The sequence below is a fragment of the Nematolebias whitei genome, chromosome 4, assembly GCF_014905685.2.
Source record: "Nematolebias whitei isolate Nwh7 chromosome 4, NemWhi1, whole genome shotgun sequence".
NCBI lineage: Eukaryota > Metazoa > Chordata > Actinopteri > Cyprinodontiformes > Rivulidae > Nematolebias > Nematolebias whitei.
The window spans coordinates 34,293,694-34,319,566 of NC_056501.1; positions in this window are offsets into that span (position 1 = coordinate 34,293,694).

Here is a 25,873-nt window from a genome sequence, read left to right on the forward strand (position 1 = left end):
CCCCCAATTTGGACATAAGCAAACCATGGTGTGCGTGCGTGGTCTGTGTGTGTGTGTGTGTGTGTGTGCGTGTGTGTTTAAAATGGGGGTGGGGGTATGTATGCGTGTGGATTTCTGAGAAAAGAATGAAGATGACCTTTTATGAGGAAGTGATTTAAATTATGTTCTGTCGTCAGCAGTGTGTGTGTGTGTGCGTGTGCGTGTGTGTGTGTGTGTGTGTGTGTGTGTGTGTGTGAGCAATTGATGTGGAAAATACGTCACTCTTTTCTTTATTTTACTCATGCGTAAAAAAAAGTGTTAGAGGACAAAGTGCACGGCCAGTTGCAAGCAGGGACATGGTCACATTGGGGGAGGGGTGGGGGGCTCAAATGTCACCACCTTCATGGACCTGAGAAGCCATGAAGGAGGTGACAGGTGTGGCTCAGAAATAAAGCAGACGTTTTCTGGCAAGTTTCTAATAATAATGCACCTGTGGCTGTCTCAAACTGTGTTCCTCTCTCTTGTTTATCTGTTAGTCTGGCTGCACTCCATGGGGGTGGGAAGGATGCATAAGAGGCAGGATGAGAGAGGGAGGTGAAAGAAAATGAGATAGACGGATGGAGGGATTAAAACAAGAGAGGAAAAGGAGTGTAAGTGTAGAGGGGAGCTGGATGCAGATGGGGATCTATTCTCTCTGTGCGCAGATAGAAGATGGAAATGAGTGGGCGTCTGTGACGTCAATCACTGGAGAGACACACACACAAGTTTCTGGTCTCATACAGGCAGCAGGAGCATAAACATTAATACTCAGACTGAGTTTCATCCCTAATCTGCCTCATGATGTCACACTCCCATTTTGAGCTTCTAAACCCCAATACTATGTATATGTTTTCGTTTTATGAGCCACATATAACAGACAGGTGAGGAAAGACTTCAGATCCTGTAGGATTTTAAAACACCTTTTCATGAGTAAAAAATAATTTATTTTTCTTCTATTTTTAGTAAAAGGTCATTCAAACTTTTGTTGCGCTTGAAGACGTTTCACATCTCAGCCAAGATGCTTTTTCAGTTCAAACTTGAAAGCTATAAACTTCACTGGGGTTTAAAAGATGTTTACATGTAATGTTTTGTGTTTTTAAGGCGCAACTTAAGGATATTGATAAATTTTAAATTATTTTTGTAATGATTGCGGGTGTACCCAGAATGAAAGACTAGAACTGAACAGACACCAGAACTCAGATAATAATTTAAAGTGTTTATTTACAGGTTGGTGATAAATAAAACATCAATGAGGGAACGGGAACACCTGGGGAGAGAGTGGTAATTTAAAGGGCTGTGGTTGGATGAGAATATATCTTGTTGAATAGTTCTTACGGTGTGTATCAGGAAACAGAATGAGAAGGTATTTTGTCCAGATGGTGTCCAGTGGCACAAGGTGAAGCAACAAGTAGAATTAGGCAAGTGGTGGAAGGCATCCAGCAATTGTAGAGAGGCAGGAGGAGTCACAGTTCACATGGAACTCAAGCAGGGCAGGTAACAGCAAGATCCAAACTCTGAGGAAGCGCAGAGAAAAAACACAACATTAGTTTTCACTAATATCACTGAATAACTGGCCAGAACACAACTACCGTTGATAGGCAATGTCCCAGCGCCTACAGAATGGTTCCCGAATCTTCTTATACTCCTCCTGGGTGTCGAGTTGATCATCTGCAGCTGGAGCCAATTAGGAGTGTAGAGGAGAGAGGAAGGCAGGGTGCAGGGCAGGATCCTTACATTACCCTCCCCTCAAGAGTCGCCTCCTGGCGACCTGAAACGCTTTTCTGGGTGTGCCCTGAAGAACTTGGTGATGAGGCTGGGGTCCAAGATGAAGGACCTCTGGATCCAAGAGCGTTCCTCTGGACCGTAACCCTCCCAGGCGTCCAAATACTGGAACCCCCGCCCCCAAACATCCAGGATGCGGCGGACCGTGAAGGCTGGATGGTTGTCAATAAGACGGGGGGTGGATGGAGGTCTGCAGGAGGGCACAGTAGGCTTTCTGCGACGGGCTTGAGTTGAGACACGTGGTAGGTGGGGTGAATCCGCATAGATGCGGGTAGCTGGAGTCTGACTGCCGTGGGACTGAAGATACGCGTGAAGCTAAAGTGACCGATGAAGCAGGGAGCCAACTTTCGTGGGGTGTCTTTGAGGTGGATGTTCTGGGTAGACAGCCAGACCCTTTGTCCAACCTTGTAAGATGGAGCTGCAGATCGGTGACGATCCGCAATCTCCTTGTTTTTAGCAGCCGTGCGCAGCAGGGCGAGCTTAGTTTGGTGCCAGATCCGACGACATCTCCTGAAGTGATGTTACACAGAGGGAACTGCTATATCACCTTCCTGGCTGGGAAACAATGGTGGAGTGTAACCAATGGAGGCTTCAAATGGAGACATACCAGTAGCAGATGATGTGTGGGCATTGTGGGCATATTCCACCCATACCAGATGTTGGCTCCATGTGGAGGGATTGTCCTCCACCACACACCTGAGGGCAGCCTCTAATTCTTGATTGGCACATTTGGCCTGACCATTGGACTGTGGGTGGTAACCCGATGTTAGGCTGACAGAGATCCCTAAGGAATTACAAAAGTTCTTCCATACCTGGGAAATGAATTGGGGTCCTGTCAGAAACGATGTCCGATGGGATGCCGTGAACTCGAAAAACATGTTGGACCAATAGCTGGGCTGTCTCCAAGGCCGAGGGAAGCTGGGGCAACGGAACGAAATGAGCCGTTTTAGAGAATCTGTCAATGACAGTGAGAATAACGGTTTTACCATTAGAGGAGGGCAACCCAGTTACAAAGTCTAGAGATATATGGGACCATGGGCGGCTAGGGGTGGGAAGTGGCTGTAATTTTCCAGCTGGAGGCTGGTTGCCAGTCTTACTTCTGGCACATGTTGGGCAAGCAGCTACGTAGTTCTTTATATCCTCGTTCATGGAGGGCCACCAGAAGTGTCTTAGTCAGAGCTATCATACGAGCAACACCTGGGTGACAAGAAATCTTGTGAGTATGGATCCAGTTGAGTACCTTAGCCTTGATACTGGTGGGTACAAACATAGTGCCAGGAGGGCCTGTCCCAGGGTCAGGTTCGGACTTCTTGGCCTCTAAGATGTCCTTTTCAATGGACCAGGTTAATGAACCAACCACACAGGATGAGGGTAGGATGTTTGGTTCCTGTTCGGTGTCCTCCGGTGGTGAGAACTGGCAAGAAAGGGCGTCAGGCTTCACATTTTTGGAGCCGGGTCTGAAAGTCAATACAAAATTAAATCTCGTGAAAAACAATGACCATCTAGCCTGTCTGGGGTTTAATCTCCTGGCCTCACGGAGATAAGTGAGGTTTTTGTGATCCGTCCAGATGAGGAATGGTGTGTCTGTGCCCTCGAGCCAGTGTCGCCACTCCTCCAAGGCCAACTTGATGGCAAGGAGTTCACAGTTGCCTACGTCGTAGTTCTGTTCAGCAGAGGAAAGGCGTCGAGAGAACGCACAGGGGTGTACTTTGTTGTCAACAGAAGATCTTTGAGACAAAATGGCTCCTACGCCAGTGTCTGAAGCATGAACCTCAAGGATAAACTGTCTCTTAGGATCGGGATGGCAAAGAATAGGGGTAGAAGAAAAAAGTATTTTTACCTCACCAAAAGCTGTTTCTGCCTCATGATTCCACTTAAAAGTCCGCAGGGTGGAAGTCAATTGGGTGAGAGGAGCAGCGATTCTGCTGTAGTTCTTGATGAACCTACGGTAGAAGTTGGCGAAGCCCAGAAATCGCTGCAGCTGTTTCCGTGTTTCAGGCGTTGGCCATTCCACCACTGCCTTTGTTTTCTCAGGGTCTGTGCGGTATTGTCCTCCTTCAAAAATAAAGCCCAAAAAGGAGACAGATTGTACAAGAAATTCACACTTTTCGGCTTTAACGTACAGTTGGTTCTCGTATAATCGTTGTAGGACAGTTCTGACGTGGTGAACGTGTTGCTCCTCATCCCGTGAGTAGATTAATATGTCGTCCAGGTACACAAATACAAAAATGTTCAAGAAGTCTCTCAAAATGTCATTAACCAATGTTTGAAAAACTGCAGGGGCATTGGTGAGACCAAAAGGCATGACTAAGTACTCAAAATGTCCCAGTGTTGTCTTAAATGCTGTCTTCCACTCATCACATCTCTTCCTTGATTCGGACGAGGTGATAAGCGTTACGAAGATCCAATTTGGAAAATATTTTAGTAGAGTGCAATTGTTCATGGATAGAGTCTATTAGTGGTAAGGGATATTTATTCTTAATAGTGATCTGATTTAATCCTCTATAATCTATGCAAGGACGTAAGGTTTTGTCTTTTTTAGCCACAAAGAAAAATTCTGCTCCAACAGGAGAGGTGGAGGGACGAATTATTCCCGAGTTCAATGATTTGGAGATATACTCTTTCATAGAGTCACGTTCTGGACCAGACTAATTGTAAAGGCAGCTAGAAGGAAGAGGAGCCCCTGGTAGTAAATCAATAGCACAATCATAAGTACAGTGTAATGGTAATGACAGGGCCTTTTGTTTACTAAATGCAGGGGCAAGGTCATGGTAAAAATTAGGAATCTTAGACAAATCAACTGGATCGGATGCCTCAGGACGTTTAATAGTGGAAGGAACAGCAGTTCATTAAACAGTGTGGGCTCCACTGTTCTATTCTTTTAACCCTCCAATTAATTACAGGGTTGTGATCTCTGAGCCAAGGAAAACCCATGACAAGCTGTGTAACGGGTGATTCGAATACAAAAAAAAACCCCTCAGTGTTCATGATGGTTCCCAGAGATCAGATGTACAGGTAGAGTCTTCTTAAGAACTGAGGCAAACCTTTGACCCATTAGTCCGGCCATCGTCAGAGGAGTGGGAAGAAGTTGTGTGGGGATGGATAGGAGTTCAACTAAGTCCTGACTAATGAGGTTTTGCTCAGCCCCAGAGTCCACTAGAGCAGCGACTGATTTACTTTCTTGATCAACAATAATGGTGGTGTTAAGTTCTAAGCGAGAAACAGGAGAAGAAGAGTTTCTCACCAATATCTCCTGTCTTATTGGTGAGAGGAGCCATTTCTCAAAAGCGGGCAGCGAGCAATAAAATGTCCTTGTTCACCACAATAGATGCAAGCTCTATTGTTAATTCGTCTTTGTCTTTCTTCTGGAGAGAGGCGAGGGTGACCCAACTGCATAGGTTCTGGTTCTGAGTCGGGTTTGTACTCGAGCATTAGTGCAGGTCTCAGCGTGGAGTGAAACCCGGAAGCAGTGGAACTCTGGGAAACGTAGTCTCTTCTATTGAAAATGGGTTGATGTTTTGTCGTAGAGGGAAAACCAGACGTAGGTGAATTCTGGGAATCGTAGTTTCTTTCCCACCTTCGTTCTTGTAGCTGGTTATCGATACGTGTGGCTAACTGAATTAGCTCGTCCAAACTTTGTGGTTCTTCTAGTGCCGCTAAATGGTCTTTTATGGACTTGGAGAGAGAGTGTAGGAAGGTCCCTCTGAGTGCGACCTCTCCCCATCTGGTTCGGGCGGCGGTGATTCTAAACTCCAGAGCATGAGCCGTAACAGAGCGTCTGCCTTGTCGAAGGGTGATTAGACATTTTACTGCTTCTGCTCGTTGGAGGGGTTGATCGAACACGCGCTTGAAATCTTCTAAAAGGGAGGAAAAGCTTAAGGTACTGACAGGGTGAGAGGATAAATGAGCATGAGCCCAATGTAATGCGTCCCCCTTTAGCTGAGTGATGAAAAAGGAGATTTTAGCAGCATCTGAAGAATAAAGACTGGGTGCTCTCTGAAAAGTTAGTTCACACTGAAGTACAAAACCTCCACACATTTCAGGCTCTCCACAAAAAAAGTTCTGCTGGTTTTAAATTTTGCTCTGTGGTGGTCATTTGGGGAGGATTAGAAATAGGAAGACTGACCTCAGGTGTAGGTGTTGCAGCAGATGGCAGGAGCTGAGTCATCCCTTGTTTGACTGAAAACAAGAGAGAGCGGTAATTTAAAGGGCTGTAGTTGGATGAGAATATATCTTGTTGAATAGTTCTTACGGTGTGTAGCAGGAAACAAAATGAGAAAGTATTTTGTCCAGATGGTGTCCAGTGGCACAAGGTGAAGCAACAAGTAGATCTAGGCAAGTGGTGGAAGGCATCCAGCAATTGTAGAGAGGCAGGAGGAGTCACAGTTCACATGGAACTCAAGCAGGGCAGGTAACAGCAAGATTCAAACTCTGAGGAAGCGCAGAGAAAAAACACAATATTAGTTTTCACTAATATCACTGAACAACTGGCCAGAACACAACTACCGTTGGTAGGCAATGTCTCAGCGCCTACAGAGTGGTTTCTGTCTCAAACTGTCTCAAAAGACTGACACAACAAATCCGGTTCTTATTCACTCTAGTGAGGTTTGGCCAAAGGTCCATAGAATGTTAAAGCTTCCACTGTCAGGAGTTTCAGGCTAAGCTGAACAAGAACGAACCCATGTGCAGGCAGGACGCAGAGGCCAGGACGTAAAATAATAATCACTTTAATAATCAAAAGTAAATAGCTGACGTGGCAGCAAAACTCACAGACAAGATCAGGTCCGAGTTATACATGGAACACAGGAGACAAACCAGGGGCTGAACCAGACGATGCACCGACAAGGACTGAGACACAAACCAGAGTTTATATACACACAGACTAGATGAGACAAATTACAAACACCTGGAGGACACGTGGGTGGAGCTGATCGGGGTAATTACTGAGAAACACTAGGGAGTACAGACACAGCGAGACTGACAGAGGGATACCATCCTTACATCCACATCAGGTACAGACATATGCATCTCTCTGGAATAACCCTGCTATACGTATTGGTAAAGCACCTGTGTTTTGGGGGCAGTGGCATTCACGTGGCATACACACCATTGGTGATCTGTATAAAGATGGACAATTTATGTCCTATGAGGACTAAACTCATACATTTGAATTGGAAGGCAGAGCAAACTTTTGGAAATATTTACAGATGAGACACTGTGTGACCGCCAAAATCAAAGACAGTGTGGAAAATAAGATTTTAGATTTTATTAGGTTGCCGCGTGATCGTCACACGACTTCTCAGTTTTACAAACTGTTAAATTATAGTTTGAGTGGTAAATTATTACATATCAAACTTATTTGGCAAAGAGATTTGAAAATAGAGTACACAAATGAAGAATGGCTGGAGGTCCTATCGGAGAGCGGTAAATATGTGAAAGAAGCCAGAAATAAATTCATACAGTATAAAGTGTTGCATAGATATTATCATACTCCTACCAGACTGCACAGAATGAAACTGATGACAGACAATTTGTGCTGGAAATGTAAAAAAGAGGTGAGGACATATTTACACTGTTTTTGGGAATGTCCTCTGGTTACACCTTTTTGGACTAAAGTTTTGAAGGTTTTGAGTACCTGGTTTGGCTCAGAAGTTCCTCGGACCCCAGAACTGTGTTTACTGGGAGACAGATCTCAAATGCCGGACATTTCCAAAGGAGTCCTTTCAGTTATTATGGTCGGTCTTGTGACAGTATCCAGGATTATCTTAAAACATTGGAAGACCACAAAGCGCCCTGAAATCAATGACTGGGTTAAATCAATGGCGGACGCAGCCTCGTATGAGGTCATGCCCAGTAACTTGAAAGGGAGCAGGGATACAGATTGGGACAGTTTTTGGGACTCACTAAATAGTGTGACATAAGACCTTTGTATGACCTAAAATGATACTGCTTTGTCTTATGTTTTTAATTTTTTGTTTCACGATTTTCTGGATTCTTGAATAATCCCAACTACGGGAATTACAGAAATGCTTTCTTTATTTTTTTAATTTATCACTGCACCTGTAGTCTACTGTTACTCTGGGGGTGGGAAATAGGGGGGGGGGGGGGCACCAGCTTTACGTTCTTTATTTTATTTTATTTTTAATGTTTGTTATTTTGTGTTATGTTTTGTAAAAGTTCACATGTTCTGAAAATTAATAAAAAACTTTAATTATAAAAAAACTTGTAGAAATCCACTTAATTAACACATGAACATTTTGAACTGTTTTCTGCTGCCACCGTCTTTACAGGAGATTTTTCTTTTTTTGTTATCTTCTCTCTTTTCCCATTCCAATCATTTATACGTGTTTTAAGATGTGTGAAACAAACATATTTTAGTGGAAAATTCTGAATATGAATGGAACATTTTTTTTAATTTTTCATTGATGTTACCATTTTTTACATATAATTTAACAGAGAAAAATCTGTTTTCTCATCTGGTAGCTGCTAGCAAGTTTTAGCGCACACATAGTTAAAAAATGTTTGTGTTTTGCAGCATTTTATTTTGTGATAACCTATTTCTGCCATTGGACATCCATCTTGTTTTCTTTCTTTTATCGTTTCAGTCAGTTGGACTTTAATCACACCTGAGCACTTTTTTTTACCTCAGCTCCACTAAGGAAAGCTGCAAGCTGAAACAGGCGTACTTATTAACCAAAATAGGAGTTGATCTCAAAACCTGAGTGCCTTCAGTTTTATTGAATAGCCTGGATAAAGTTGACTCGCAGTAAAAAGGTTTCATCCAGAACTGAACACTGAAGAAACTCAAAAATGTGAGTACATGTTATTACATAAAATTTATCATTTTCCTTTTTGCAGTTGCTTAAAATATTATTTAAATGTTATTCAAACCATTCTGCACGTAACAATGAAACACTTAAATGTCCCTGCAGCGCTTGTTGAACATTGACATGGTGTCACAGCATAAACTGACAGGATCTGGGTGTCTTGTGTGTTTTGTGATCCTTGTGTGTTCCTGCTCTCCATCGTGTAATCAAGTTCCAGCTCCTGCTTCTGTCACGTGTGTCGTTACACTTCCCCAGGTGTTTGTGATCATTCCCTTGCTAGTGTCCCTACATATTCCTCATCCTTGTGTCTTCTTCTTTGTACGGTACATGGATTGTCCAGTTAAGGCATCTTGTTGTTTTCCACCATGTCTCCTTGTACTCACTGTAAGTAAGTTTGGATGCCACTTCAGCCCTTTGGTTAATTTAAATAAATAGTATTTTACTTTATTCTTGAGTTCTCCGAGTCCTGTCTGCATTTGGGTTCAAACAAAATTCAGCTCGTGATATAAACAAAATTAAATTTGCCTTTATCTTGATAACGTCAAGGCAGAAGTGGATTATTTTCTTTAGTGTTCTTGGATTTTATGGTGTAATTTTTGACAGTTGTTTGAGATTAGCTCAAGTATCTAAATGTTTTTTGACTCTTTTATCCAAGATAATTTTCTGTTTCATTAAGATTAAACAAAGAATACTTATGCTTTTACTTAAACATGTAAAAAATATTTAACTTCTTGCTGTAAAGCAGTAATCTCTGTAATCTTCAGCTGGTACAACAATCAGCTGCTTGTCTTACCAGGAAAAAGTTTTTTTTAAGACACAATCTATTGTCCCTTCATAATAAAAGGAAGTTTTAGATCATTACATTAAATCCAGAACACAAAAAGACAAAATGTGTTAGAGTTTTCAAGACTTAAGAGATGAAATGCGAGGTGATCAGGCTTTACAGGGGCTGCTTCTAATTTTTAGAACTAGTCAAACATTTCATTAAAAAAAAAAAAAAAAAACATTCAGTGTTTGAAAACATTGATATTTGTGTCAGTTTTTTTTTAGTAGTTTTCATTTAGTTTTTATGTATTTTATTCAGTTTTTATTTTTATTCTTATTGCTCCATGTTTGTTCAGTTCATTTCTCAGTTTCTTCTCTCAGTCAGCGCTGATCCATTCTGCCTGCCACACCATCCACGTCACTCTCAAGTTCCATTAGTCCCAGTTATAACTACTTTCTTTTCTACTTCACCATTACAGGGTTCCCAGATACTCTGGAAATCAGGGAAAACCTGTAAAATCATTTTCACATTTTCCAGACCAGGAAAACTCAAGAAATTTGAGGAAAAAAAAACATAAAAACTTTGGGAAAATTCACAGAATTTGAAAACTAATCAGATGATTTAAAGATGATCTTTCTGAGATTTTGACATGTTAGTAGTATGACTGAGTCCATGTTCTATTTTGACTGCGTGCCAATTTATAACCACTTTTATAAAGCATAATGTTCTGCAGAGATTTGTGATTGTGTCTTCTTTTTGCAGTGGTCAGGGAGGGAGGCACAGATGAGAGTCTTGATCATTTGCTCAAAGCACTGCATTATGACAGATGTGAGTGCTATGGGCCGAAAGTCATTAAGGCAGGATGCTGCAGAGGCCTTTGGGATGGGGACAACAGTTGAGGTCTTGAAGACTATGGGCGCAATACACTGGCTCAGAGACTGGTTTTTGATGGTGGTAAACACCCTGGTGAGTTGGTCAGCGCACACTCTCAGCACCCGTCCTGGGATGCCATCAGGCCCTGGTGCCTTGTGAGGTTTACCTTCTTGAACGCCCGTCTCATTGTAGCAGTGTCTAAACAGAGTAGAGCATCCTCACTGTCTACATGTGGTCTGGTGGCAAGTGAGGTGTTGTTGGCATCAAATCAGGCGTAGAAAGAAAACTCCACTCACATTCTGCTTCCATAGATAATTACCAGTAAAGTACAGCCCCTGTATATATTTTATTTAATTTATTTTATTAATAGTTGAAGTTACTCAAAAGAAAGTTTTTTTCTTTTTTCTTCCTTGTGGACTTTTGACAGATTGTCTTGCTCAAATAAACGCAGCAGTTTAAGATTTGATCGCACCCTCGTTACTCAAGCTGCCCTGATTGGATAAGATTTTAAAATGGACACGCCCCTTTTAGAATGAGTTAAGCTGTCACTCAGAGGAGTCTCGTCTCGTGTTGTTTTGGGGTCGTCATGTGTGTTTGGAGAGAAGAGAGAAGGTCGACACGCGAAAGAACTCAGAAAAACCCTCGGAGCCGTGCAGCCCAAGACTGTCTGGTCTTGAGAGGATCCACTCCCAGGACAGACTCAAACCCACCAGCTGCCTTTCTGCTCAGCATCTTCTACAAGAACTGAAGAACAACACATGAGCTCTGGTAGAAGATAAAATGTCCTTCCACCCACCAAGACCACCTCAAAGTGCCAGATTAGTTTATACTTTATTTTTAGTCCATGAACTTCAGATAAGTTTTTCAAAACTTCTCTTTTAATTTAGTCTAACTTTATATAAACATTTCTCCTCAAAGTTCAAAAGCTATATTATCTTGTTTGTCCCTTCAATATTACCAGTCTTCTTTTAATATGCTGCTTTTAATATACCTATATGCAAAAATAAACGTAACATGAATGGAGGCTAACATAAACCAGTTTGTGTGTTTTAATATAAATAAGGTATAACAGCACAAAAAGAACTTGTATACTTTGGTTATTCTTTTGAGACTCAATTTTTAATAAAATATTTCAATTCCCTAAAAAAGGGTGGTGCCCCATAATTCCAATAAAATTACATATCATAACTAATGACCCTGTCCGCTACATATATATTTTATTGACGAGTTATTAATAACTCGTGTCCCACATGTGATGTGAATGAGAGTAAAGAACTTGAACCTTGAACTCCTTCAGTCTCTTGAGTCTTCCTGGTTTCAGTTCATCACACTCTGAGAAATCCAACAACACAGTTGTGTCACGGTCAAGTGTTAAATCACTCACTGCAACAATCCTTTGGCTGCCCTCTAACACCAGAAGTTCTGAGTATTTTGAGTGACGGAAAAATCTCCTGGAATTTCAGGATTTACTCAGAAAAAATCAGATAAATGTGTTTTCATGAAATATTGTGAACCCTGTGTTCATGTTGGCTCCGTGTCCTTTCTCTCATCAGTCTGCCATTGTTGAGCTTCATGTTGTGTCCGGTCCTCCTTGTGCCTCCTTCATTTTCTTCTCTGCGTCTCCTCAAGCAGGTTTCCAAGATTTTTGCAGCCATGAGAGCCGTTCTGTTTTCTTAAAAGGTCTAAATTAACTTGTGCTCCTCGTGTCATTTTATTCCAGGGTTTTAACGTCCAAAACCGTGACAATTTAAATAATTTCAGAGCCAACCTGCTCTTTAGATTTTACACTTTGTAATTTCTATAAAAGGTTTTACTACTTAAGTTTTCATTGTTTTCGTTTGCTTGTTTTTTTGTTGTCATTTTATCAATATTTGACAAAGATTAGTTTGGTGGTACTCTTGCACATGGTTAAATTTGCTATATCATTAAACCGGGGGATTATTTTCTTGTCTTATTACTATGACTCAAAAAAAACTTCAACTTAAATCCATTTGTAGCAATTTATTGAAAATTGCAAAGGTTTTTTGATGAAAGGAAACCAGCAGACTGAGTCAAATATTCAATTTGCAACTTCTTGCATTTTGAATTAGATTCAGTCTCCTTTCATGAGGCGACAGTTTTAAACCCGTAGAAACCTCCAGCCGACCAGGATCAGGTTGGGCGGCCATCTGCCTCGACCAAACCTCATGGTTTGAGAAGACAGGAAAGAGTTGCAGTCGAACTCAGAAGTCCCAGACCCAGGAGACGATTCTATGGGCAAGAAAAACACAAAGAAAAGTTGAAGTATGAAAACAAAAGAGTTTAAAGGTAGTCAACATTTTCCGGTAGTTGCTCTGACTAACCTGAGAAATGGACGACTGCAGTTGTTCCATGTTCCAGATGAGGAAGTTGCTCTGGGATTTTTTGTAAGATGTTTCTTCAACGGACTGAAAACCATAAAGACAAATACAAATGTTGCTAATGATTCGGGTGATGCATAATAATTTTTCTTCAGGGTGGCTTGCTGTTTGCATGTTCTCTCCGTGCATGCGTGGGTTTTCTCCGGGTGCTCCGGTTTCCTCCCACAGTCCAAAAACATGCATGTTAGGCTGATTGGTAACTCTAAATTGTCCTTAGGTGTGAGTGAGAGAGTGAATGGTTGTTTGTCTCGTTTGTCTCTATGTGGCCCTGTGATGGACTTGCGACCCGTCCAGGATGTACCCCGCCCCTCGCACAGTGATTGCTGGACATGGGCACCAGCGACCCCCGTGACCCAAAATGGAATAAACGGGTAAAGAAAATGGATGGATGGATGGTGGCATGCTGTTTGTGATATTTCTTTAATGAAAAATCTGTAAATTCATAAGAGTTGGACATTCCTAGAAATAAGAATCCCTGGAACTGAAATTCTTGGGATACAGTTGGATTTCACAAAGTATAACAGATTATGAATCATTAAAGTAAATTACAATAAAGAGATCATTTGCAGTGGTTCCCAACCCTGGTCCTTGAGGAACACCATCCTGCATGTTTTAGTTGTTTCCCTGCTTCAACACACCTGATTCAGTGATTTAATTATGTCCTCCTCTTCTGCAGAAGCCTGTAAATCACCCATTTATTAAAATCAGGTGAGTCGGAGAAGAGAAACAACTAAAACATGCAGGATGGTGTTCCTCAAGGACCAGGGTTGGGAACCCTCAATTTAAAGAACAATTTATTTTTTAATTTATCGTTTTTTATTCACAGGGAATAAAATCTATACACAAATATCAGTATATAATGTTAAAAATAAGTTAGGGTCAATGTAAGGTAAAAGTAAAACATATGTATGTATAAAATTAAAAAATGCAAATTTATAATCTTATTTTATTTATTTATGTAAATTAAAAATATATCTTTACTTACTTTGGGATGGTTTAATGTTTTGTTGAGGTGTGTGATGTCATCAAAGGTGCTGTGAAGGTGCGGCGCTGCCCTGGGCCTGTTAATCCTCTCTCTCACCTAAAACTCAAAACAACATGAAAAAACAGACAAACGGGGATAAAATTAATCTTTTCAAAGTTGATGAATTTTTACAAATGTGTGTGTGCGTGCTTGCGTGCGTGTGTGCATGTGTGTGATTCTTATGAAGGAGAAAGGTGGGTAAGCATTACCAGCCACTGCCAACTGTGTCATTACTTTGAGTAAAAGAGACCCCCAAAATTATTAGGATAAAATAAAGATGCAGTTGGCTGCTTTTCATCAAGGTTTCTATCCTCGTGTATACTTAGCTGGAAGAGGACTGAGTCATAGCAGGTGGGTGGGAGGCATACGGTGGGTTTGTGTGAGGAGAGGGGTGGAGGAGTGGAGCGAGGACATGGAGGGGTGGAGTAATGCTTTTGTGAATGAAAAAGAAGCTATGAATAGTGATGCTCTCATCTCACAGTATGGCGTTCATCTGTTCCTGAAACAGAAATGTTGCCTCCAGCAGACCGTAAAACCAAACTATCTCAAATAACTCTGATGAATTATTAAGTATTTATATGATTATCTCTTTATTTAAACTTTATTGGCCCATTTCCATCACTTAATTATCCCAAGTGAGACTTTAAAATAGCTGTTGAGCAATAGGAAGTTAAGTAGAAATTTGTTTTCAGTAATGTGATCAAGGCAATAATGGCAACAAAAAAAAAAAAAAAAAAAATGGAAACAAGTCATAATAGTCACCTTCATTTTTAAAGGAACATTGCAGTTTATTACCAAAACTGCAAATATTACATGCACAAGTCATATCAGAACTAGAAAGATCAGATTCCAGTTTGAGATATGTCAGCTCGGCTGCTAGTGTGAATGAAGAAGTTTTGAGATAAGCAATAAATATGCTTATTTATTCATTATTATTTTCTTCAAATCTTTGACCACAACTGGTGGTGAAAATACTTAAGGGTTATATGTGGTAGTAAGTACAATGTATTTAACCATTTTGGTCAAGTGTCGAATGATGATTTTGCAGAGCAGTCTTTGCATTAGCCTCTCTGATCTGAACTCGAGCGATTCTCGACACTCGACTTCTGTACTAGTCATAGTTTGTCCATCATGAACACCATGTTCAAATGTAACGGTGTCCAAAAGTATACTTGGTACCAGGATGCCCTAGGTCGTAGATCGATAATTAACTTTTGTAGCTGTGTCATCTGATTTGCAGCCGTTTGTTTTGGACACTTGGGTGACGAGAGGAGCTGAGCTGTCAACTGATCGCCACCTGGTAGTGAGTTGGGTCAGATGGCGGGAGAAGATGCCGGAAAGACCTGGTAGACACAAACGTGGTGTGAGGGTTAGCTGGGGACGCCTGGCAGAAGAACCCATCAGCAGTGGTGGAGAAAGTACTCAAACACTGAACTTAAGTAAAAGTACAAATAAACAAACAAAAATGTACTCTAGTAAAAGTAGAAGTACCGCATTAGCGTTTTTACTTAAGTAAAAGTAAATAAGTATTTGCTTTTAAAAATACATAAAGTATTAAAAGTAAAAGTACTTGCTGAATGTATTACCTAATGCAATGGTGTACAATATCATTAAATGTACCTACCGTATGTATATTTTCTGTAATACATGAATAGTGTTGTTTCATTTTAATGAACATTGCTGCAGATAATACTGTACATGTTTTTATTGTGTTTACTCTGTGACACAGTTCAGACCTGGACTTGTGATTCTGTGCGTCATAATTTCAGGGATAACAGAGATAAATGCCATTAAGCAAAATAAGAAAGAGGAATGATTTTACCTTTGAAAGTATTATTTAACACAAAGCAAAACCAATGTGTCCTTTTAACTGCAGTAAACACATTTAAGTAAAAGTTGTTTGCCTGAAAAAAGGAGCATTAGACCTAACAAAGGAATAGACTTATCATTTCAACTCCAGTTTGTCTTGTCTCCTAACATCCTATGGACTGACACATTTTAATATTGCAGCAATAATTTCTTGTTCAAGTTCAGAAGAAGTTGGTTTTCAAACTTTTTTAAGTCCAGTCTGGCTCTTTTGGGAGAGATAATCTGTCCTGCCGTACTGAATAATCTTTCAATAATCTTTCAATAGACTTTCAATAGTCTTTCAATAAGGCCATGGGTGGCACGTACCGTCTCTTCTGGCTGACTTTCCTCGGTGGAATCCATTTTGGGTGTGTTCGCAGTGCTGCGGATGCGACCAGCTCAGTGACATATGTAGTATGTCAAGGTGATAGGTTAGCTGCCCTTGACTACAATATAATTTAAATAACGGGTTCTCTCTTTTTCGAGCTAAATTACAGCCATGTGACCGAGGTAACTGTGCATAGGTTGTTTAATCAGTGACATGAGATGTTAATTTTCTTTGACCTATCACAATCAATGCGGTAATTTATTGAACAGAATCAAAATTTAACATCAAAACATGGTACACTTGATTAGCTGATCTGGTTCTGATTAATAAAACTTGGCACGTTTTACTTATTAAAAACAACAGACATTTCTGAAGGCCTCTAGATTAATTACTGGCAAAATAGAAGAGTTTATAGATGGGAAATGGAAGAGTTTAAATAGAAAGAAAAATATGGATAAACAGGAATATGGTTGACTAGGAACGGCACCCTTCATCCAACACCAGCCCAACTCTCCGGTACACTTGGCGCGGTAAGACTCGTTACCTTAGACGGGATACCTCCGCTCAGGAACAGGGGTCCATTTCAACGCGACCTTTCAGCGTCTCCGGTAAGGATGGCTGAGAATCGTCCGAAGTAGTGACGGTACTCCGTTCAACAAACACACTCATTTCCTGGTTGGATACACAGCAAGCTGTAAGTTCAGTCAGAGATTCCACTCAGGTGTCGAAGGATCATCACAGGCTCCGAAGACTAAGTTCAAGACTAGACTTCATCAGAGACCCAGATGATCTCGTAGACCTGAGATCTCAATAACCTGAGAAGTTCCAGGAAGTGTGGACTCTTAAAGAGTTCTCACTTCCGGTCACCTCAGGACTTCCTGATTGGTTGAAGTAACCAACAGGGGGTGGTACTAGTGATGTCAGAAGGTCATTATAAGTCAAGAAAACAGCAGGAATGTTTTAAGAACGGTTAGTTACAGACGAGAAAATATTTTGGAGAAATGACAGACTTACAAGTGCCAGTTTCTTATTTACTGTCTGAGAGTTTTAAAAACAAAGCACTTTGTTCTTATACTTGCTTCCTTACTCTTGACCGAGATCCTTGACTTTTAACCGACATCAAATCCACTCATTAGACAGAAGATCAAAATGCACAATTACTTCGTAAATAGACATTTAACTTGATTTTTAAGTCTAAATGAGCATTAAAAAAATCATTAATACTGTTTTACAGTTGATTTAAAATGAGTTGTTCACTTCAACATTTAGAAATGGTATGAACTAAACACAATTTTGATTTATCAAGATATTGTAAAATAGTGATGATAATATAAAAGAAGAGTGTTCTTTCAATTGATTACTTCAGGATACAATTAGACAGTGTCTGGATGAGTTAATTTGTATTTCTGGATTCAAATCAATGAAATAACAGTTCCTGTCCCATGAAGGTCCTCAGAGGCAGGTTTTGGTCGGAGGCCAAGTTCACTACACATATATACTAGAATATAGCTCTTCTTGAAAGTGGATCTAATGTTACCTGCCCACTTTGCAGTGATTCAATGGACCAACTCCCCTCTCACCATTGGTTACTTTCAAATTAATGAACAAATAAAAAAGTTGCAATGTGAATGTAACTTGTAACACAGCACATTATAGAAATGTAGTGTAGTAGAAAGTAAAACCAGCCACTAGGGAGCACAAGCCAGTGTATCTCTTGTGCTGGTCCTAAGCCCGCATAAATGGTGAGCATTGTGTCAGGAATGGCATCCGATGTAAAACACTTTTGCCAAAACAATAATGCGAGTTCATCAAAGCGAAACCATACCGGATCGGTCGAGGCCTGGATTAACAACTACCGCCACCGGTGCTGTTGACAAACTGGGTGCCGGTGGAAATTGTGCTACTGTTAGTCGAAGACCACGAGGAGGGAAACGTGTCAGGAGACAGAGGGAGAAGAGGAAAGTGACGAATGTAGGACTGAGGGTTGCAACTCTAAATGTAGGGACAATGACAGGCAAAGGTAAAGAGCTGGCTGACATGATGCAGAGAAGAAAGGTAGAAGTTTTATGTGTCCAAGAGACCAAGTGGAAGGGCAGCAAGGCTCACAGCATTAGAGCAGGGTTCAAACTGTTTTACCATGGTGTGGATAGAAAGAGAAATGGGGTAGGGGTGGTCCTAAAGGAGGAGTTGGCAAAGAATGTAGTAGAGGTGAAGAGAGTGTCAGATAGGGTGATGTGCCTGAAGGTAGAAGTAGAAGGTCTGATGCTAAACATTGTCAGTGGTTATGCTCCACGGGTTGGATGTGATGGGGAGGAGAAAGATATATTTTGGAAAGATCTGGGTGAAGTGATAGAGAGTATTCACAGGGAGGAGAGAGTGGTGATCGGAGCAGACCTGAATGGACATGTTGGTGAAGGAAACAGAGGGGATAAGGAAGTGATGGGTAAGTTTGGTGTCAAGGAAAGAAACCAGGAAGGACAGATTGTGGTGGGTTTTGCCAAAATAATGAAAAGGGCTATGGTCAATACCTATTTCCAAGAGAAGGAGGAACATAGAGTGACCTATAAGAGTGGAGGGAGGAGTATGCAGGTCGACTACATTCTGTGTAGAAGAGGAAACCTAATGGAAATTGGAGACTGTAAGGTTGTGGCAGGGGACAGCATGGCCAGACAGCATTGGATAGTTGCGTGTAGAATGACTGTTGTTGTGAAGAAGAGAAAAATAGTAAAATCAGAGAAGAAGACCAAATGGTAGAATATGAAGAAGGAAGAATGTTGTGAGATAATCAGAGAGGAGCTGTTAAAGGCTCTGGGTAGTAAGAGAGAGCTTCCAAATGACTGGACTACTACAACAACAGTAACTAGAGAGACAGGTAGGAAGGTACTTGGTGTGTCATCTGGACAGAGAATGAATGATAAGGAAACCTGGTGGTGGAATAGTGAAGTGCAGGAAGTTGTTCAAAGAAAGAGGTTAACCAAGAAGAAATATGACAGTGAGAGGACTGAAGAGAAGAGACAGGAATATAAGGAGATGGGACGTAGAGCAAAGAGGGAAGTAGCTAAGGCAAAGCAGAGGGCATATGATGAGTTGTATGGAAGACTGGACACTAAATAGGGTGAGAAGACTTGTACCGATTGGCAAGACAGAGAGATCAGGCTGGAAAGGATGTGCAGCAGGTTAGGCTTATTAAAGATAGGAATGATAATGTTCTAACAAGTGAGGAGAGTGTGACGGGAAGATGGAAGGAGTACTTTGAGGAGCTAATGAATGAAGAGAATGAAAGAGAAAGAAGAGTAGAGGTCATAAAAACTGTGGACCAGGAAGTGTGAAAGATTAGTGAGGGTGAAATCCGGAAAGCTCTGAAAAGAATGAAGAAGGGGAAGGCAGTAGGACCTGATGACATACCAGTAGAGGTTTGGAAACGTCTTTGAGAGATGGCAGTGAGGTCTTTGACTCAAATATTCAATGGCATATTTGAGGGTGAGAAAATGCCTCAGGAATGGAGATGAAGTGTGCTGGTGCCCATTTTAAGAACAAGGGTGATGTACAGAGTTGTTGCAACTACAGGGGAATTATGTTGATGAGCCACACGATGAAGATCTGGGAGAGAGTTGTGGAAGCACTTAGACGAGAGGTGACTATCTGTGAGCAGCAGTATGGTTTTGTAGTAGAACATATCTGTCATATATTCATACTGTTAAAACGGATTCTTTCATTTTTCTGGACTGTATGATGACGTGCGTCTGAATTTCATAAAATGTGGACGGAAACGTTAATTATCTTTGACTCACCAAGACAGTGGGTCATTTATTAACATAATCAAGTTTAACACATCACACATTTACATTAATTGGCAAGAATTGAAAATAACGACAGCTTATTAATCAGTTTAGCAAGGAGTAAACAACACGGCGATTGTTTTCTCCCAAGACAGTGGGACCGCAAACGTCAACCACACAGCGGTGATTGAAAAACTTTGCTTCAGACATTTCTAAAAATATCTGTAATGATTTTTAGCAGATAGAAGAATTTTAAAGATGGAAAGATGAAGTTTATCTACAGAGAGATGTGTGAGGGAATTTGTCTGTTTTAACCAGAACATGCACGCTCCTTTGGAAATCAGCTTGCCCCAACGGTACACTTTTGGTTGAAGATCGACTTTTACCTTTCTGAAGATATCTCAGTTCCGGCGTAAAGTTCCACTTCGAGCCACTTTTCAGCGTCTCCGTAAGAACAGCTAACCCTCTGGAGTCGTGAGGTCATCCAAAACAGAAGTTTCATAATTCCCAAATCTTTTCTCTTCAGTTTGATTCTCTTTTCAACAGCATCCTGAATTCCAGCCTTCATGAACTCTGGAACTGCTGAGTTTCAGAACTGCAGAACTTCCTGCAACAACTGGAAAACTTTCACCCGACTCCAACTGGAGGTGGAACCTCTTGCAGAACTCTCCATCAGATTTACTGCTTCAAAGCTCTGTTGAACTAGGAAGTGCCAACATTTAAAGAAAGCTCACTTCCGGTTCATTTGAGAGTTTCTGATTGGTCGATGGACCAAAACAGAGGTGTGTTTTGTGATGTAAGGTGTTATGAAAAGTCAAGGAAAAAGATTAAGATTGTTTAAAAACAGACAAAAGATTGTTATGGAGAATTCAGACTTCGTGGAGCCACTTCTCCAGTATCTTGCTGTAAAAGTTAAACATGACATTTCTTTTCAGTAAACTTGCAGTTGACCGAAACTTGAACTTTGAACAACTTCCATCACTTGCTCACTTCAAACAGACGATCAAGAAATTGAATCATTACTCTGTAACGTATTCCAACTTGATTTCACTTTGAATGAGGATTAAGAATCATTATTACTGTTTCACAATTAATAAAAATGAGTAGTTCACTTCAACATTCAAACATTGTTTGAACTAACACAATTTGATTATCAAACATTTGTAAAATAGTAATGATAATAGAGAATAGTCTTCTTTTACTTGATTGATTCAAGAAAGAAAGTCTCAGGATGGGTCAACCTGTATTTCTGGATGCAAATCAATGAAATAACAAGTTCTGTCCCATAAGGTCCTTAAGGTCAAATCCTGACCTTAGGCTTAGTTCACTACAGTTTCATGCCAAGAAAGAGCACCACAGATGTCATCTTTGCTTTGAGAATGCTGATGGAGAAGTACAGAGAGGGTCAGAAAGAACTGCATTGTGGATTTAGAAAAAGCATATGACAACGTGCCGAGGGAGGAGGTGTAGTATTGCATGAGGAAATCTGGAGTGGCAGAAAAGTATGTTAGACTGGTACAGGACCTGTATTAGGACAGCAGTACAGTGGTAAGATGTGTTGTAGGAGTGACAGATATCTTCAAGGTGGAGGTGGGATTGCATCAAGGATCGGCTCTGAGCCCTTTCTTGTTTGCTCTGGTGATGGACCGACTAACAGATGAGGTCAGGCAAGAATCCCCATGGATGATGTTGTTTGCAGATGACATTGTGATCTGTGGTGAGAACAGGGAACAGGTGGAAGAGAACTTGGAGACGTGGAGGTATGCACTTGAAAAAAGAGGAATGAAAGTCAGCCATAGTAAGACAGAGTCCATGTGTGTAAAGGAGAAGGAGGCTGGTGGAACAGTGAGGCTACAAGGATCAGAGGTCACAACAGTGCAGGACTTCAAGTACTTGGGATCCACTGTCCAGGAAAATGGGGAATGGGGAATGTGGTAAAGAAGTGAAAAAGACACTCCAGGCAGAATGGAGTGGATGGAGAAAAGTTTCAGGAGTGATTTGTGACAAAAGAGTGTCAGCAAAGGTCAAAGGAAAAGTTTACAAGACAGTGGTGAGACCAGCTATACTGTATGGTCTAGAGACAGTGGCAATGACAAAAAGTCAGGAGAAAGAACTGGAAGTGGCAGAAATGAAGATGCTAAGGTTCTCCTTAGGAGTGGCAAGGCTGGATAAGGAATGAGATCATCAGAGGTACAGCACAGGTTGAACAACTCTGAGATAAAGTTAGGGAGGCCAGACTGAGATGGTTTGGACATGTCAAGAGGAGGGACCGTGGTTATATTGGTAGAAGGATGTTAGAAATGCAGCTGCCAGGAAAAAGACAAAGAGGAAGGCCAAAGAGGAGATATATGGATCCAGTTAGAGAGGACATAGAGGTAGTTGGATTGAAGACAGGGGATGCAGAGGACAGAGTGAAGTGAAGGAGGATGACTCGCTGTGGCGACCATTGAAGAGGGAAAAGCTGAAAGAAGATGAAGAAAAAAAGTGTAGTAGAAAGTACAGATACTTAATGTAAAATGTAGTAGAGTAAAAGTAAAAAGTACCCATTTTTAACTTTACTTAAGTAAAGTACAGATACATGAAAAGTACAGTAGCGAAGTACTTGTACTTAGTTACATCCCACCAGAGCCCGTCAAAAAGATCTTTGACTAACATCTCCAGGAGGGCTGTAAATGCATCCCAGCTGAGGCAGGGGTCACTGAGTTTGAGTGGGCCATGTTACACACCTCAATGGTTCAAGTGGCTGCCTTGAGCTGTAACCGCAAGGTTGTCAGTGCTTCTCGCAATGGCCGTCCTCGAACTTGGTGGTGGACAACCCAGGTTAGGGAGGCTGTAAAGCTAAAGAAAGAGTCATATTAGGCCTTGTTGGCTGGTGGGACTCCAGAGGTAACTGAGAAGTACTGGAGGGCCGAGATGTGCACAGCCTTGGCTGTTGCTGATACAAAAGCATGGATGTGGGAGTTGTTCTGTGAGGCCTTGAATAAAGACTCTTGGTTGGATCCAAGGAGATTTTGGCAAGTCATCAGGCAGCTGAGGACGGGAAAACAGTTCTTTACTTACAGTGCACTATTTTCAGTGAAGGTGGGTTGCTGTTGACCTCAACCAGTGATGTCGTAGGGAGGTGGAAGGAATACTTCTCAGACATTCTCAATCCCACCGACATATATTCCATGGAAAAAGCTGAGTTGGGGGACTTCAGGGTTAGTCTGTCCATAACCATGAATGAGGTCACTGAGGTAGTTAAAAAGCTCGGAGGCGGCAGGACTCTGGGGTGGATCAAATTCACCCTGATTTCCTTAAGGCTCTGGATGTTGTGGGGCTGCTTTGGTTGATGTCTTTGCACCATCGCATGGACATCAGAGGCAGTGCCATTGATTTATCAGACTGGGGTAGTGCTTCCCCTCTTCAAAAAGTGGGACCGGAGGGTGTGATTCAATTATAGGGGCATAACTCTCCTTAGCCTCCCTGGTAAGATCAATTCATGGGTACTGGAGAATTGTGTCAGATTGTTGGTCGAACCTCAAATCTAGGGGGAGCAATGCGGGTTCCATCCTGGCCGTGGAACACTGGATCAGCTCTTAACCCTCACTAGGGTCCTTGAGTTTTAATGGGAGTTTGCCCATCCAGTCTACATGTGTTTTGTGGACTTGGAGAAGGCTGTCAACCATGTTTCTTGAGGTACACTGTGAGGGGTGCTTTGTGAGTGGGGGACTGGGGGTTCGTTGTTATGGGATGCTAGGTCCCTATACAAGCAGTTTGAGAGTTTTGTTTGTATTGCTGGTAGTAAGTTGGACCCCTTCAGGGTGAGAGTTAGTCTCTGCCAGGGTTGCCCTTTTTCACAGATTATGTTCATAATTTTTTATGGACAGAACTTTTCGGTGCAGCCAGGGGCCGGAGGGATTCCACTTTGGTGGTCTTAGGATTCCATCTCTGCTCTTTGCAGATGATGTGGTCCTGTTGCCATCATCATGTCATGACATTCAGCTCTCACTGGCGCAGTTCACAGCCAAGTGTGAAGTGGCTGGGATGAGAATCAGTACCTCTATATCTGAGACCATTGTCCTCAGTTAGAAAAGGGTGTATTGCTCTCTTCAGGTTGAGAGTGTAGCCCAAAGATGTGCTCCCCTAACTATAACTCTTGACCCTTGGGTTGTCTTTCAGACTCACCATAAACGGTGCTCTTTAAAGTGCTCTAAACTTGAATAATGTCTGGTATTTTTTCCCTATATTCACTGTCCTTAAACTAGTCAGCTAAAGTCTGACTAATGATCACCTTTATTTTTCCTATGCTTTTAAGAAAGAAAAAACACATCATCACTGAAGTTTGTTTTGATTATAACAAGTGTGGACATGAGTAATTTTGGAGCCGGGCCTGGAGGTGGGTCATGCTGGCGAGCACCTGGTGGCTAGGCTTTTACCCATGGAGCCCAGCCAGGCACAGCCCGAAGAGGTGACATGGGTCACCCTTCCCATGGGCTCACCACCTGTGGGAGGGGCAAAAGGGGTCGGGTGCAATGTGGGATGGGTAGTGGATGAGGGTGGGGACCCTGGCGGTCTGATCCTTGGCTACAGAAGTTGGCTATTGGGATGTGTAATGCCACTTCACTGGTGGGGAAGGAGCCTGAGCTGGTGTGTGAGGTTGAGAGATTCCGGACTGAAATAGTCAGACTCACCTCAACGCATGGCTCTGGCTCTGGAACCAGTTTCCTTGAGAGGGGTTGGACACTCTTCCACTCTTGAGTTGCCCCTGGCGAGAGGCGCCGGGCAGAAGTCGGCATACTTGTTGCCCTCCATCTTGGTGCCTGTACTTTGGGGTTCACCCCGGTAAAAGAGAGGGTAGCCTCCCTCCGCCTACGTGTGGGAGGATGGGTTCTAACTGTTGTTTGTGCTTATGTGCCAAACAGCAGCTCAGATTACCCACCCTTTTTGGAGTCCTTGGAGGGTGTACTGGAGAGTGCACCTCCTGGGACTCCCTTGTTCTACTGGGGGACTTCAACACTCACGTGGGCAATGACAATGAGACCAGGAGGGGTATGGTTGGGAGAAATGCCCCCCTGATCTGAACTCGAGTGCTGTTCTGTTATTGGACTTCTGTGCTTGTCATGGATTGTCCATCACAAACACCATTTTCAAGCATAAGGATGTCCATATGTGCTCTTGGCACCAGAACACCTTAGGCCGCAGTTCATTGATCGACTTTGTTGCCATCTCAGGTGATCAGTTCCTCCAAATCCCAGGCCATGGTCTTGAGCCAGAAAAGGGTAGAGTTCCCTCTCCGAGTCGGGGAGGAAGTCCTGCCCCAAGTGCAGGAGTTTATGTATCTCAGGGTCTTGTTCACGAATGAGGGAAAAATGGAGCGTGATATCGATAGGCAGATAGGTGCAGCATCGGCAGTGAAGTGGGCACTGTACCGGTCTGTCGTGGTGAAGAGAGAGCTGAGTCAAAAGGTGAAGCTTTGAATTTACCAGTTGATCTACATTCCTACCCTCATCTATGGTCATGAGCTTTCGGTTGTGACCGAAAGAACGAAATCTCGGATACAAGCGGCCAAAATGAGTTTTCTCCGCAGGGTGTCTGGACTCTCCCTTAGAGATAGGGTGAGAAGCTCAGTCATCCAGGAGGGACTCAGAGTAGAGTTGCTGCTTCTCTACATCGAAAGGAATCAGTTGAGGTGGCTCGGGCATCTGGTTAGGATGCCTCCTGGACTCCTCCCTGGCGAGGTGTTCCCAGCATGTCCCACTGGGAGGACACCCAGAGGAAGACCCATGACACACTGGAGGGACTATGTTTCTCAGCTGGACTGGGAATGCCTTGGGATTCCCCTGGAGGAGCTGGCCTAAGTGGCTGGGGAGAGGGAAGTCTGGGCCTCCCTACTTAGGCTGCTACCCCCGCAACCCGACCCCAGATAAGCGGAACAGAATGGATGGATGGATGGGAGTCATAATGTTCCCATCCATCCATCCATCTGTCCATCCATCCATCCATCCATCCATCCATCCATCCATCTATCCATCCATCCATCCATCCACCCATCATCTTCCGCTTGTTCCAAAGTTGAGTTGCGGGGCAGCAGCTTGAGTAGGGGGGCCCAGATTTCTCTTTCCTAAGCCACCACTTCCAACTCTTCTGGGAGGATTTCAAGGCGTTCCTAGGCCAACTGAGAGACGTGGTCTCTCCAGCATATCCTGGGTCTTCCCTGGGGTCTCTTCCCAGTTGTACATGCCCGAAG